Source organism: Bos javanicus, chromosome 4 (assembly GCF_032452875.1).
Source record: "Bos javanicus breed banteng chromosome 4, ARS-OSU_banteng_1.0, whole genome shotgun sequence".
NCBI classification, from domain to species: Eukaryota; Metazoa; Chordata; class Mammalia; order Artiodactyla; family Bovidae; genus Bos; species Bos javanicus.
In genome coordinates, this window is record NC_083871.1 from 14,811,097 (window position 1) to 14,828,048 (window position 16,952).

Here is a 16,952-nt window from a genome sequence, read left to right on the forward strand (position 1 = left end):
GAAAGGTGGAATCTATCGCAAAGAAACTGGACAAAACTGTAAATAAGAAATGAAAATATGATGAAAGCTGTCATCCTCTTAACTTTATAGATGTTAATGATATACTTTATCATGTCTTACACAATGGAACATTTTCATATAGGATCATGATGCCAGTTAAATTATGTCATCACTTCAAGACCAATCATTCAGAGTTTAGGGAAGAAGAATTAAGTTTTAAGTGTTTTAAGTGTAGATTTTATGAGCTCTTTAAAAACCAGAAATTAAAACAGTTTTTCAAACTATAAATGCAAAGATCAATGAAGCATCACGTAGGTTTTCATTTCTATATAAGGAAAATACCACTTGCTATAACTTGCATAAAGAGAAAGCTCTTTGGGGTTCCCTCGCTTTTCTTAAGAGTTAAAAGGTTCTTGAGACCAAAAAAGTGAGAAAACCACTGTGTTTTAGCCCTAGCTTTGATAGACCCATTTCTTGCCATCCATGACCTCAGAAAGAGCCGTTTTTATGGAATCCCAAGCACCTATACATATCCCTGGCTGGGCCTAAGTCTTTGATATTTCTAGCTCAGGAAGTGGGTTTTGGATGACCTGAGGGACTTTCAACATAGTTTTAGGGTTTTTTTCCCCCTCTTTGGTTTTTTTGTCTATGTTATTTTCTTTTTTCCTCCACTTTTTTTTTCTTTATTTTCTTTTTTATTTAAAGAACTTTATTGAGGTATGATTGACATACAAACGGTTGTATGTATTTAATGTTCACAACCTGATGAGTTTGGGTAGAGTATATATCCATGAGGGGAAAAAAAACTATAAATGTGGTTTACTTAATTACATTTATATAAATAGTACAGCACTAATAATGTGATAGGATCAAGATTCTTTTTCTAAAGAAAGAGTCCAATGTCATGATTACTGTGTTCCTACAGTTCCCTTGGAATAGATTTCTTGTTTTTGCGCTCTTCCATGGCAATGGCACCCCGCTCCAGTACTCTTGCCTGGAAAATCCTATGGACGGAGGAGCCTGGTAGTCTGCGGTCCATGGGGTCGCTAAGAGTCGGACACAACCGAGCGACATCACTTTCACTTTTCACTTTCATGCATTGGAGAAGGAAATGGCACCCACTCCAGTGTTCTTGCCTGGAGAATCCCAGGGACGGGGGAGCCTGGTGAGCTGCCGTCTATGGCATCACACAGAGTCGGACATGACTGAAGTGACTTAGCATTTGCCTTAAAGGTATTCTGAAGTCTCGATCATACCTTCTGTTCTGTTCATTCTTATTTCTAGAAGGTTTCCCTCCCTCCCAGAGCCATTAACCCTCATGTTCCCAACTGGGCCAACTGTTTTAGGTCTGCTGCCCCGTTTATCATTCTAGACGAAAAATGTCTCTACTCTCAAATTGAATTAATTGTTCCTCAAAGCTTCTTAGCAGTTATTGCTGAAAAAATGCTGTGTAACCGTAATGCTGCCTGACAAGTAACCCTGAAATCTCAATGGCAACAACAAACATTTACTGTTCTCACTTTGCTTCAGAATGTGGGTTGAATTCAAGACTTCTCCGTGTGTCTTTCACGTGGGGCCAGCAGCTATCTGGGGCGTACTCTTCACATGGAAGATGAAAGTAGAGAAAGACAAGCCAAATAAGTATATCAAAAGCCTCTGCTCATGTAATATCCACCAGTGTTCCATTGGCCAAAGCAAATCACATGGCAGCCCCAGCATCAAAGAAGCAGGAAAACATAGGCATGAGTGTATATGTCAGTGACAGGGAAGATGTGAACAATGGGAAGCAATAGTCTAGTCCACCATAGGAACATATGCCTTATTCATTACTCAGCTGTTTTTCTAGGACCATCCTAAGAAAAGGTATATGGAATGTATCTCAAAATGTATTCTGGCTGTGGTACATATACACAATGGAATATTACTCAGCCATTAAAAAGAATGCATTTGAATCAGTTCTAATGAGGTGGATGAAACTGGAGCCCATTATACAGAGTGAAGTAAGTCAGAAAGAAAAATATCAATACAGTATACTAACGCATATATATGGAATTTAGAAAGCTGGTAACAATGATACTATATGCTAGACCGCAAAAGAGACACAGATGTATAGAACAGTCTTTTGGACTCTGTGGGAGAAGGCAAGGGTGGGATGGTTTGAGAGAATAGCAATGAAACATGTTATTACCATATGTGAAACAGATCGCCAGTCCAGGTTCGATGCATGAGACAGGATGCTCAGGGCTGGTGCACTGGGATGACCCAGAGGGATGGGATGGGGAGGGAGGTGGGAGGGGGTTCAGGATGGGAAACACACGTACACCCATGGCTGATTCATGTCATGTATGGCAAAACCAATACAATATTGTAAAGTAATTAGCCTCCAATTAAAATAAATAATTTTTTAAATAAGAAAATAAATAAATAAAACAGAAATATACAATAAATTCCAAATCAAAAAAAAAAAAGAAAGAAAATGTATTCTGTCCTCCTACCTAATGGATAAAATGCCTTGAGAGCCTTGCTCCGGTATCTTCCAGTACCCAGAGCTGCTAGTGAGAAGCTTCTGGCCAGGAGTTACTTTGTAGGTGCCCCTTTCTGTCTCTCTCCATATTCTCTTTACCCCTGACATTTTAAAATACCTCAATGAGACAGATATAGATAATGTTTCCTTTATCATTGCCAGGCTGTAGTTTCTCTCCAACTGACAGACTTAACAAATCTTCCCATTTCATTTCACAGCTCATTCCTGACCTCCTGTGCATCAAATGTTTCTAAGTATGGGGACCTTTACCCCTCTGCGTTTAGTATAGTATAGGCTGCCACTTTCTTCAATATCCTTCATTAACTTTCTATATTTCACAGACTCCTTGAATCCTCTTGTCCACTGATGATCCTTGCCTCACTCTTTTTGTGTTGTGTAGTTAGAGCCCATAAAACATTTTTTTGCTATTGTTATTTTAGTGGGGTCTTAGGAGGGAGAAGTTATAAAAATGGCACACTGAGGTCATCATGTTGATTCACTAGTCTCAATATTTTATTTTTCTGAACACTTTTTACATTTAAATATAGACTGGAGTTATCAAGGGGACATTTAATGCAAGGATGGGCACGATAGAAACAGAAATGGTAAGGACCTAACAAAAGCAAAAGAAATGAATAAGAGCTGGCAAGAATACACAGAAGAATTATACCAAAAAAAAAAAATCTTAATGACTGGGATAACCACTGTAGTGTGGTCACTCTCCTAGACCAGACATACTGGAGTGTGAAGTCAAGTGGGCCTTAGGAAGCATTACTACAAACAAAGCTAGTGGAGGTGATAGAATTCCAGCTGAGCTGTTTCAGATCTTAAAAGATGTTGCTATTAAGGTGCTGCACTCAGTATATCAGCAAATTTGGAAAATTCAGCAGTGGTGACAGGAATGGAAAAAGTCAGTTTTCATTCTAATTCCAAAGAAGGACAATGCCAAAGAATATTCAAACTACCATACAATTATGTTCATTTCACATGCTAGCAAGGTAATGCTCAAAATCCTTAAAGCTAGGCTTCAGCAGTATGTGAACTGAAAACTTCCAAATATACAAGCTGGGTTTAGAACTTCCAAATATACAAGCAGAGGAACCAAAAGTCAAATTGCCAACATTCATTGGATCAGACAGAAAGCAAGGGAATTCCAGAAAAACATCTGCTTCTTTGACTACACTAAATCCTTTGACTGTGTGGATCACAACAAACTGAAAAATTCTAAAAAGAGATGGGAATACCAGACCACCATAACTGTCTCCTAAGAAACCTGCATGCAGGTCAAGAAGGAACAGTTAGAACCAGAAACCAGACATGCAACAACGGACTGGTTCAAAACTGGGAGGGAAGTATGACAAGCCTATATACTGTCACCCTGCTTATTTAACTTACACGCAGAGTACCCCATGTGAAATGCTGGGCTGGATGAATCACAAGCTGGAATCAAGATTGCTGGGAGAAATATCGACAATCTCAGATATGACGAAAGTGAAGAGGAACTAAAGAGCCTCTTGATGAGGGTGAAAAAGGAAAGTGAAAAAGCTGGCTCAAAACTCAACATTCAAAAATCTAAGATCATGGCATCTGGTTTCATTACTTCATGGCAAATAGAAGAGGAAAAAGTGGACACAGTGACAGATTTTATTTTGGGGGCTCCAAAATCACTGTGGACAATGACTGCAGCTATGAAATGAAAAGAAGCCTGTTTCTTGGAAGGAAAGCTATGACAAACCTAGGCAGCCTATTAATAAGCAGACACATCACTTGCTGACAAAGGTCCATATAATCAAAGCTATGGTTTTTCCTGCAGTTCATGGGGTCGCAGAGAGTCAGGACAGGACTTGGTGACAGAGTTAACAACAATGGTTTTTCCAGTAGTATCATGTATGGATGTGAGAGTTGGACCATAAAGAAGGCTAAGCACCAAAGAATTGACGCTTTCCAATTGTGATGCTGAAGAAGACTCTTGAGAGTCCCTTGAACAGCAGGGAGATCAAACCAGTTAATCCTAAAGAAAATCAACCCTGAATATTCATTGCAAGGACTGATGCTGAAGTTCCAATACTTTGGTCACCTGATACAAAGAACCAGTTCATTAGAAAAGACCCTGATGCTGGAAAAGATTGAAGGTAGGAGAAAAAGGGGATGACAGAGAATGAGATGGTTGGATAGCATCACCAACTCATCAGACATGAGTTTGAGCAAACTCCATGAGATTGTGAAGGACAGGAAGCCTGGCGTGCTGCAGTCCATGGGGTTGCAAAGTGACTGACATTGTTGTTGTTGTTCAGTGGTTCAGTTGTGTCCAACTCTTAGTGAACAACAACATAGATTATTTTAAATATTTGTAAAAGGTTATTTAAAATATTGGTAACAGAGAATGTAACATATTTAAGACTAGTATTTTAAAACCTGGCTGTAAAAAAAAAAAAAACACCTGGCTGTATTAGCATTCGGTTTTTCAAAAGTAATTAGTTTGAATACGACTACTATTTACAGAAGAATTTGAAACATTACCAAAGATAGCCAGTTTCTCTAAGGTAACCCTGTCCAATTCACTTTTTTACAATGATGGAAATGTTCTCTGTGTGTGCTGTTTAATAAAATGGCTACAAACCACGTGTGGCTATTGAACATTTAAAATGTGCTGGTGCTACTGAGGAATTTAATTTTTATTTTATTTTCCCTGATTTAAATTTAAATAACCACATGTGGCTAGCAACTCCTTTATAGGACAATGCAGCATGGATCTAGAATTTTATTAAATGCACAGAATTAAAAATATGTTTTTAGGCATATATCACTTATATAAAGAAAATTACACCTGAAAGAGAGATATACGTAAGAAATCTTACAAGATATATGGGAAATCTAAAGTTATGTTTATGACTTATACCAAGGAATATACTTGTTCCCTCAGTAAACATTTCAAGGACACATACCGTATGTAAAGCACTATGCCAGGTTCCAGGGTTACAAAAATGCAGACGCACAAAGCACCTGCCCCTCAAGGATATTCCAGTCTACTGAGGAATCACACATGCAGACCAACCAGCAAATACAATCAGAGGATTGCCTTACCTGCCTATGCTGGGAGTGAAAGGAGAGTGGCCCGTTATCCAGAAAGTAATGTTTGAGTCTTGACTCAAAGCTGAGATTAATGAGCAGGACGTTTCAGACACAGAGAACAGCGAGGGTAACGCATGGAGACTGACAGGTTCCAGAAAGGCCAGCACCGGATACTGCTAGAAGCTCCAGTGCAGCTGTGGGAAAATCAGGACAAGAGGTTGTTCTATGTCCGGTTCTAACTGTTTCTTCTTGACCTGCTTACAGTTTTCTCAGGAGGCAGGTGATGTGGTTTGCTATTCCCGTCTCATTAAGACTGTTCCACAGTTTGCTGTGATTCACACAGTCAAAGGCCTTAGCATAGTCAATGAAGCAGAAGTAGACGCTTTTCTGAAATTCCTTTGCTTTTTCCATGATCCAGCCGATGTTGGCAATTTGATCTCTGGTTCTTCTGCCTTTTCTAAATCCAGCTTGTACATCTGGAATTTCTCGGTTCGTATACTTCTAAAACCTAGCTTGAAGGATTTTGAGCATGACCTTGCCAACGTGAAATGAGCACAATTGTATGGCAGTTTGAATATTTGCACAACATGGTGATTCAATATTTCTATATATTTCAAAATGACCACCGCAAGTCTAGTTACCTTCTGTCATCATACAAATAAGCTACATAATTATTAACGATATTTCCCACAATGTACATTTCATAGCTCTGACTCATTTATTTTGTAACTGGAAGTTTGTGCCTCTTAATCTCCCTCAGCTATTTCTTTCCTCTTCCTACTCCTCTCCCCTTTGGCAACTATTTTTTCTCTGTATCTCTGACTCTGTTTCTGTTTGGGTTTGTTTGTTCATTTTTGTCTTTTAGATTCCACATATAAGTGAAATCACACAGTATTTTTCTTTCTCTGACTTACTTACTTCGCATAATATGCTCTAGGCCCATCCACGTTGTCACAGAAGATTTCTTTCTATGCCTCAGTACTGCTCCATTTTGTATGTGTGTCTCTGTGTGTATGTATATATCTTCTTTATCCATCCATCTACTGATGGGCACTTAGGTTTCTTCCATATCTTGGCTATGATAAATAAACACTGGGGTGCATATATCTTTTTGAATTCATATTTTTGTTTTCTTTGGATAAATAGCCAGAAGTGGAACCACTGGATTAGGAATTCTTTTTGAGTAGCTGGTGAAAAAATACATTTTAACCCTGCATCAATTGGAATGAGAACAAATTCCTAATTACAGACCTTTCACTCAATAAACACATTTAAAATGCTGATGAATATCATACTACAGACTTTTGCAGCTCCAGAAAACACAGGATTTAACTGCAACTGCAGAATAAGAGAAGTCATTCCAATTGCTCTTGCACTTTCCAATAAATCACAAATGTGCTTCTGTTAATTATCTGTTGACAGGCACATCTAATGATCTTATCTGCCTTTCAAGTTTGCAATTTGTATTCATTTCCATCGGAACTATTTGAAGTCTAAGAAATTTGGGTATTTTGGAAAATTAGTTCCTCTAAACAGTTACTTTTCCCTGAGAATTTAGTGCCATACTAGCCACAGAGAGTGGTAGTTTTTGGCCTAAGTCTTCTAGGGAGAGGCAGGGGATGGAGAAGAAATCTAGCCCAAGATTTCTATAAGCTTCAAATTTCTCTGAAACAAGACATAACAAAGTACAAAGGATCATTCCCTGATCCTTTAAACACACATGCACACACAAAAATCACTAAAATATTCTCAGTTAGGCTCAGTGAAAATAAAGTCCTGGGTTAACACAGTGAGTTTTAAAAAATAATAAAAAATACTTACCAAGGTGCCATGACCCCATCTTATTGTTGAGTTCAACTTTTCCATTCTAAATGCCTATTTTCTGTTTATAAGTTACTCCAAAATGTTCCTTTTGACCTTTGGGTCTGATATTTTTCTTGCCTCATCTCAATCCAAAGGCGAATTTATTTGCAATTTGAACTAAATCTCTTCAGTTATTTCAGTTACTGGAGTTTGAAGAAAATGGCTGCTTTGTGCTTTCAGAAATCGTTCATATTTTTTTCCATGTCTGAATGGCTTAAAATGACTTTGTTTTGAAGCTATAGAATTGAAATGGCTGTACTGAAGATCCAGTTTGAAAGGAGTTGGTTAAGAAATTTGGACTAAAGAAGCAGAAATGATGAGGCTCCATAGCATATAATTACAAGGAAACAAGTGCACACCCTCCCACATCAGCTGTCTTGCACACGCATGTAACAGTAGTCACAAGAGAGGTCAAAACCTACCCTCCAAAAATCAGTTTAAGGTGCATGTCTTACTTTTAAAGATTTGACATAATAATGTCACAGTTTCTACAAAGGACATATTCATATGCAAGGAACATCCATGTGATTTTTGCTAGAACTTGGAGAATATGGTGCAAAATACACTACCAGGACTTGAATGCTCTGGATTCTAGCTCAGGTTTTCTTCTGATGTTTATTTATGAGTCTAAGTTGGCCTCTGGTCTTGTTTCATCATTCTGTCTACAGAATGAAAGAGGACCTGATATGCAAGCATGCCCCAAAGAATTAACCATACCATCCATGTTTTTCAAGGGCATTCCTTTTATTTTTTTTTTCTTTGAAAATATTAGCCTATTTAAGGAATTTCTTAAGTGTTTGGTCATTTGACACAGTAATTCTAAGCCCAGAAAAAACTCAAATGCAGATAGAGATGTTCATTGTAACAATATGTGCTAACACAAAATCCTGAAATCAACTTTGTGTCCAACATCTAAGGGGAGATTAAATAAAGTATCACATCCAAATGAAAGAATAATCTGCAATCATTAAAGAAAATTTTTTTACCCCCCAAATTTCAATCACATGTATAGTACTCACAATGTGAAAGGCACTATTCCAAGATCCTTCAAACTGAAAGCCAGGCTATGTGCTAACTAATGCTGCGGGTATGAAGATGGATAAGACAAAGTTGTCTGCTCAGGAAATTTCCTGAATATAGAAGAGGCTGATGAAGTGTAACAGTATAGAATAAATATAAACAGAGATTATTTTCAATTAAGATTATTTTGAGTCTCTTACACTAAAAAGTGAAAGTATTGGTCACTCAGTCGTGTCCAGCTCTTTGCACCCCATGAACTGAAGCCCGTCTCCTCTGTCCAAGGATTTCTCCAGGCACGAATACTGGAGTGGGTTGCCATTTCCTTCTCCAGGGGATCTCCCCAACCCAGGGATCAAACCCAGGTCTCCTGAATTGCAGGCAGATTCTTTACCATCTGAGCCACCAGAGACTAAACAAAGTGAAATAGGTATAGCCAACTAGAAAAGTAGAGAGTAGACAAAGGTATAGCTCTAGATATAAATTCCTATATATCCAAAAGGGAAAATTTTTTAATTCAACCTAACCAACCCCATTTCACCTCCAGTTCAATCCAGGCCCTCCAGGTAATAAATACACAAAGAAGTCAGCGTGCTTGCTAAACAAATGCATTTTTAGAACAAGTTCCTTAGTTGCTCACTCATCCTCTTCCCAACCAGACTGTTACCTTCAAGCCCTACACAGGAATTCTGGAGCTCTACAAAAAGGGCCCATCCTACCAGCCCCTCTAGATAACTATAATTTTAGATAACTAAAGTTATCTAGTCCCTCTGTCTGAAATTAAACTCTTTATTCTTCAAACTTCCCATGCATTTATACCTGCGTCTCCTAAAAGAACTACTGCTTTCCCTAAATTCTTAATCACAGTTTTTTTTCAAATTTTAAAAATTATTGTGCATCTTGCAGTCAGTGGGTACATTTACACTGAGGTTTCTTTTTTTCCAAAAATATGTTATGAAATAGTAGTGGATCTTGTGCTGATTCATTAATTCAAAAAAAATTTTTGAGCACTTGTTATGCACTGGACTCTATGCTAGGCACTTGGGCCATATCTCACATCCTTTGAAGGTCTGTATCTCATGACAATTTCAAAATTTATCAAATGTGAGGCAAATTCAAAGCAGTTGGAGAATATTGCTTTTAAAATCTGGATTCAAAACCTACTACTTACTTCTTGATTTGGATTTTTATATGTATATTAAAATGACTTTTTAAAAATTTACAATGGTATCATTCTAACAAAGTGAGGTTTTGGAGCTGAGACGCAATGAACACATTACAGTGTGTGCTACGGCGATGTGGAGCCACTATCCACACAGATGGTATTGATTTTCATTTCCTGTGAGGCTGAATCAACATGTTGTGGCTAATGTCTACGTAATTTAATGTATCGAATAAAATGTACCATTGCTCTCTACTGGGGGATAAAAGATCTTACTTTACTGTGGTATCCTTGTGCTCTAAAAACCACAACAGACATATTTAACAATCCTTAGTTATTAAAAATCAACCTAAGAAAATCTTTCCTATTTCTCAAAAAAAAAAATTTTTTTTTCTTTAACTCATTTGTGTTTTTTTTATATCAGAGAAGAAGAAAGGTAAAACACGTGTTAATAGAATTTTCTCTTAGGCTAATGAGTTTTGCAGATAAAATTCCATTAGTGTCAGTATCGTAAGATGTCCACAAAGTGCCTGGAAGGGTATATGGCAAGAATCAACAAGCTAAGTCATCGGTGCCAAACGGGATGCTCTCCTTTTTGGACTCTATGGCAGGGTGGGCTAAGAGGGGCCCTCCCTTCCTGTGCCCCTCCTCAACCTCCCTGCTGGGTGACCAGGGCTCCCACCTGACTCTCTGACTGAAGCCATTCACTGCAGCACCTCTCACATCAGTCTCCTGTGGTTTCGTCTCCTCATTTATTAAACATGAGACAACTAGCCTCAATCTGCCAACCTCACAAGATTTTTGTGGGGAGTAGGGTTAAATAACATGTGAAAACACTCATAAAATTATAAAGTGCAATACAAATGTACGTCATACTTTAAACGGTATTATGGTTTCTCATTATTAATGTTTGGAGCATCGCACTCCAAAATGCCTACTCCAGTGACCATCAAGCCTAGCAGTCCTTTGAGTCTGATTGGTCAGTGATTCAGTTTTCTGGCTGCAGATCCTGAATGATGGTTTTTAAAAGGGCATCCAAATTGATAAAATGTGATGGGAGAAGTAGAAGTAGTTTTCGTATATTAGGATGTTGGCCATTTTATCACCACAGGTAGTGGTTAACAATCACTTAAGAGAATTTTGATTTTGCCCACTCATTTTCTTCTTCAGATCTCTCCAGAGAGTCTTTGCTTGCTATTTTGTGATTCAAAATTGTGAGAAGAGGGAAAACTGAAAAGAGGAAAGGCTCTTTTGTCTATGGGGCAGAAGTTTAATGTGAGCCAAATAACTGACTTGGTGTAAAAGCAAAGAGGACTTAAGAAATGTTGCTGAAGGCTACGTGTTCTCTTCAGGGGGCTTATTAAATATAAGTAAGGAGACTGGGCATATTAGATATTTTTCAACTTCCAGGCTTTGATGGCTATACTGCTGTAAGACTGGACCACATAGGTCATAGCTTCATATCAACATTTATTTAACACTAAACTCATGCCAGATAACATATGTAATCACTTTTTATATATTGTCCTATTTAATATTTGCTCTAGTCCTGCAAAACATGCTGTTGTACCCAATTTTTTACACAAGGAAACCCAGGCTTGAATTTAGAGCCTGCCACAGTAATACAAACTAGAATGTTTCAAAACTAGGACTTGAATTTCAGAGACTGACCTCTCAGTCACTCACTATACAATTTCATGCAAACTAGTACCTGTTCCCCATTGGTAGATTGTATAAGAAAAGGGACTTTGATCAGCTGTGATGAGGGAAAAGAATGGAGAGAAGTGGAGTCTTTAGTTTCCCTTCTCTAATCAAGTTGGTGCCTCAAGTTCAGGAAAGCAGAGTTATAACAGCCCTCCTTTCTGTAGGTTAATGACAATTTTGCTATTTATTGTTAAAGAAACATGTACCCCATGGTGCACACAAATAGCTTTCAAACTAACATTTGAAAAGAATACAAGAGCAAACAACTACATTCCCCATAAGCAAAAAGGAAGCTACTTACATGAAATTAGATTACCTGTCTATACTTAAAGTAGGGGCATTCTCTGTTATCTTTGTAACTGGCAGATTAATTCATAAGTAATCCCAAGAAAAGACATTGAAAGAAAGTGAAAATCGCTCAGTTGTGTCTGACTCTTTGCAACCCTATGGACTATACAGTCCATGGAATTCTCCAGGCCTTAATACTGGAGTGGGTAGCCTTTCCCTTCTCCAGGGGAGCTTCCCAACCCAGGGATCAAATCCAGGTCTCCTGCATTGCAGGCAGATTCTTTACCAGCTGAGCTACCAGGGAAGCCCAAGAATGCTGGAGTGGGTAGCCTATCCCTTCTCCAGTGGATCTTCCCAACCCAGGAATCGAACTGTGGTCTCCTGCATTGCAGGCGGATTCTTTACCATCTGAGCTACCAGGAAAGTTAAGACATTATGATCAATTAAATCTATAGCCATATCTGGATGTTTCTCCTTTAACAAAAATGGAAAGAAATCCCTTTTTAAAAAAAATTTGTAATTAAATAAATTGATACACATAATGATGCCATGGGTAAATTATTGCTGCTGCTGCTGCTAAGTCGCGTCAGTCCTGTCTGACTCTGCGACCCCATAGACGGCAGCCCACCAGGCTCCCCCGTCCCTGGGATTCTCCAGGCAAGAACACTGGAGTGGGTTGCCAATGCAGGAAAGTGAAAAGTGAAAGTGAAGTCACTTAGTCGTGTCCGACTCTTCGCGACCTCATGGACTGCAGCCCAACAGGCCCCTCCATTCATGGGATTTTCCAGGCGAGAGCACTGGAGTGGGGTGCCATCGCCTTCTCCAGTAAACTATTGGGTTACCCAAAAAGTTCATTCAGGTTTTTCTCTAAGATGTTATGGAAAAACCCAAACAAAATTTTTGGCCAACCAAATATAAACAAAATTACCAGATACTTATCTGATTTATAGATAGTCTGCTAGGCTCAAGTTGATTCTGTTGTCTTTGGATTCCTAACAGTATCTAGTACACTGGCTTACCTATATAGGTGACCATTGTATTAAAGAATGAACATGGACAGCTAACAGATTACAATACATATACTTGTTCAGGAGAATATGATTCTTTTTAATTTTATTTTATTTGAGTACAGTTGCCTTACAATGTTGTATTAGTTTCTGATGTACAGCACAGTGAACCAGCAGCTTTGCGTATAGATATATCGTCTCTTTTTTGGATTTCCTTCCCACTTAGGTCACCACAGAGCACTGAGTAGAGTTCCCTGTGCTCTACAGTCATTTATCATTAGCTATCTATTTTATACATTGTGCTCCTTTTCAGTAGCTTCAGTCGTGTCCAACTCTGTGACCCTATGGACTGTAGCCCCCCAGGCTCCTCTGTCCATGGAATTCTCCAGGCAAGAATACTGGAGCGGGTTGCCATGCCCCTCTCCAGGGATCTTTTTCACCCAGGGATCACACGTGGGTCTCCTGCACTGAAGGCAGATTCTTTACTGTCTGAGCCACCAGGGAACTTTATATATAGTAGTGTGTAAAGTCCCAATCTCCCAATCCACTCACCTCGCCCCTTCCCCCATTGGTATCCGTACCTTTGTTATCTATGTCTGGTGTCTCTATTTCTGCTTTGCAGATAAGTTCATCTATATCACTTTTTTAGATTCCACATATATTTGTTAATATACGATATTTGTTTTTCTCTTTCTGATTTCACTCTGTATGACAGTATCTAGGTCCATCCATGTCTCTGCAAATGGCACAGTTTCACTCCTTTTTATAGCTGAATAATGAATGACCCAGATAATCACGATGGGGTGATCACTCACCTAGAGCCAGACATCCTGAAATACTAAGTCAAGTGAGCCTTAGGAAGCATCACTATAAACAAAGCTAGTGGAGGTGGTGGAATTCCAGTTGAGGTATTTCACATCCTAAAAGATGATGCTGTAAAAGTGCTGCACTCAGTATGCCAGCAAATTTGGAAAACTCAGCAGTGGCCACAGGACTGGAAAAGGTCAGTTTTCATTTCAACCCTAAAGAAAGGCAATGCCAAAGAGTGTTCAAACTACCTCACAATAGCACTCATCTCACATGCTAGCAAAGTAGTGCTCAAAATTCTCCAAGCCAGGTTCAACAGTACTCGAACTGTGAAACTTCCAGATGTTCAAGCTGGATTTAGAAAAGGCAGAGGAACCAGAAATCAAATTGCCTACATCTGTTGGATTATCAAAAAAACGAGAGAGTTCCAGAAAAAATCTACTTTTGTTTTATGGACTATTCCAAAGCCTTTGACTGTGTGGCTCACAATAAACTGTGGGAAATTCTGAAAGAGATGGGAATACAGACCACCTGACCTGCTTCCTGAAAAATCTGTATGCAGGTCAAGAAGCAATAGTTAGAACTGGACATAGAACAACAGACTGGTTCCAAATCAGGAAAGGAATATGCCAAGGCTATCTATTGTCATCCTGCTTATTTAACTTGTATGCAGAGTGCATCATGAGAAATGCTGGACTGGATGAAGCACAAGCTGGAATCAAGATTGCCAGGAGAAATATCAATAACCTCAGATATGCAGATGGCACCACCCTTATGGCAGAAAGTGAAGAAGAACTAAAGAGCCTCTTGATGACAGTAAAAGAGGAGAGTAAAAATGTTGGCTTAAAACTCAACATTCAGAAAACTAAAACCATGGCATCTGGTCCCATCAATTCATGGCAAACACATGGGGAAACAATGGAAACTGTGACAGACTTTATCTTTTGGGCTCCAAAATCAGTGAGGATTGTGACTGCAGCCATGAAATTAAAAGATGCTTGCTCCTTGAAAGAAAAGTTACGACCAACCTAGACAGCATATTAAAAAGCTGAGACATTACTTTGTCAACAAAGTCCATGTAGTCAAAGCTTTGGTTTTTCCAGTAGTCATATATGGATGTGAGAGTTGGACTATAAAGAAAGCTGAGCGCCAAAGAATTGATGCTTTTGAACCGTGGTGTTGGAGAAGACTCTTGAGAGTCCCTTGGACTGCAAGGAGATCCAACTAGTCCATCCTAAAGGAAATCAGTCCTGAATATTCACTGGAAGGACTGATACTGAAGCTGAAACTCCAATACTTGGCCACCTGATGTGAAGAACTGACTCATTTGGAAAGAGACAGGATGAGATGGTTGGTTGGCATCACTGACTCAATGGACATGAGTTTGAGTAAGCTCTGGGAGTTGGTGATGGACAGGGTAGCCTGGCATGCTGCAGTCCATGGGGGTCGCAAAGAGTCGGACACAACTGAGTGACTGAACTGAACTGAATATTCCATTGTATATACGTACCACATCTTCTTTATGCATTCCTATGTTTAACATTCCTATGTTGATAGGCATTTAGGTTGCTTCAATGTCTGACTATTGTAAATAGAGCTGCAACAAACTTTGGGATGCATGTATATTTTTGAATTATGGTTTTCTCCAGGTAGAGACCTAGGATTAGAATTGCTACATCATATGGTAGTTCTATTTTTAGTTTTTAAGGGAGCTTCCATGTTGTTCTCTATAGTGGCTGTATCAATTTATGTGTATATAAAATACATGTATTTCTTCAGTAGAAGGTGATTCTTGGTTAACTGCAACTACCTTTTTGCGAAGGCCAGCTGAATTCTAGCCCTCAGTGGCTAGGCTCAAATTGATAGACTAAATGTTCAAAGAAAACCTTTTAATTCAGCACAAGTTATTATGCTAAATAAAATATTTTAAATGTTTAAAAATCAGTAGCAGAGCTGTTGAGAAGTAAAGGATTTCTTCAGAAGCCAGAAATAAAATAATAAGAGCCAACAGAGGTGAACAAGCATTAGTGGCAACTTTTGCCCTACAGATACATGCTGAGGCTTTCTGCTGAGAACTGAGCAGCCAGTGTGAAGATCTGGTCAGCCCGTGGTGTGATCAGCTGGACTTGGGGCACTCAGAGCTTCCACTAGGTTAATCACCTCCATCCAGATACGGCCTCTTCCAGGACTCTGAGGAGCACCACTCGGACACAGTGAGGACTTGCAGAGGACAAGTCCTGTCATGTCAGCCTGCCCACACCACTGCCTGGACTCGCTGAGTGGAGCCCAGCAGGATCTGTGCAGCCTGACATCCACTCCATTGTGCAGATGGACCACTGCGGATAGCAGTTTAGACTGTAAAGCTATTACAGGAGGTGGTGATCCTGCTGCCTAAGGATCCATGTGTACAAACCAAGATGCAGCTGCTTAAGAGTTTTGAATCTGGGCAACTAGGCAGAGTTTTGTGGAATACAAAGCTCCATAAAGTGCATCTCATCCATCTTCATTCACAGAGGCATAGATTTTTTAGAGTTTTCATTTCCCAGGGCTGCCATGACAAATGATAACAAACTGAGTGCTCAAGACAACAAAACTTTATTCTCTCATAGTCCTGATCCTAGAAGTCTGAAATCAATCGGCAGGGCCATGTTCCCTCTGAAACTTCCAGGGAAGATGCCTTTCCTGCCTCTTCCTAGTTGCTGGTGGCTCCCAGCAATACTTAGCATACTCTGGCTTGTAACTACATCGTTCTAATCTCTGCCTCCACAGTCACATGGCCTCCTTCTCTGGACATCTGTGTCTCTCTGTGTCCACTCTTCTTGTCAGGAAACCAGTCATTGGATTTACTGCCCACCCTCATCCAGTATGACCTCATCTTAATTAGTTACATCTGCTAAGATTCGAGTTCCAAATAAGTTACATAATGAGGCTCCTGGTGGGCATGGACTTTTGGGGGGAACACTTATTGAACCCACTACAGAATATATGTCTTTCTGCAGCAGATGTGCCCTCTTAGCGGCATTATCACTAATATCTTTTCAAAGTGACTGCTATGATAGTGCCTGAGCAGTTTACAAATTAGAGGAAAGTTCAGTTGAATTGCATATAGCCATTTCAGGCAAAAAGGAAATCTGATTAAACAGGTTGCAAATATTTCATTTAGAAATTCTCTATTTAATGTCTTAATGTAGTATTATTAATAGTATACAATTTAATAACCCACATATTCATCAACAAGTGGACAGAAAAAATTGAGGCCAAACAATAGATTAAATACAATAATAAAAATAAATAAAACTCAGCTATAGACAACAACACAAGTTAATCCCAAAGCCATAATGTTGAGCAAAAAAACAAAGGTCACGGAAGCATACATATATACGTGACTCAGTTTATATGAAATTCAGAAACTCATGAAATTAAGTGATTTATTATTTAAGGATACATATATATGTGGTACGGAGAAGGCAATGGCACCCCACTCCAGTACTCTTGCCTGGAAAATCCC

General features: G+C 39.1%; 1 long non-coding RNA gene across 1 annotated transcript in view; it reads right to left on the bottom strand.

Moving 5' to 3' along the window:
* Nucleotides 1-16,952, bottom strand: part of LOC133245858 (uncharacterized) — a 170,218-nt gene that overhangs the window by 15,294 nt on the left and 137,972 nt on the right. Inside the window, exon 3 of the long non-coding RNA XR_009735790.1 lies at nt 5,609-5,790. This is a non-coding gene — a long non-coding RNA (uncharacterized LOC133245858). The remainder of the gene's footprint in view (nt 1-5,608; nt 5,791-16,952) is intronic.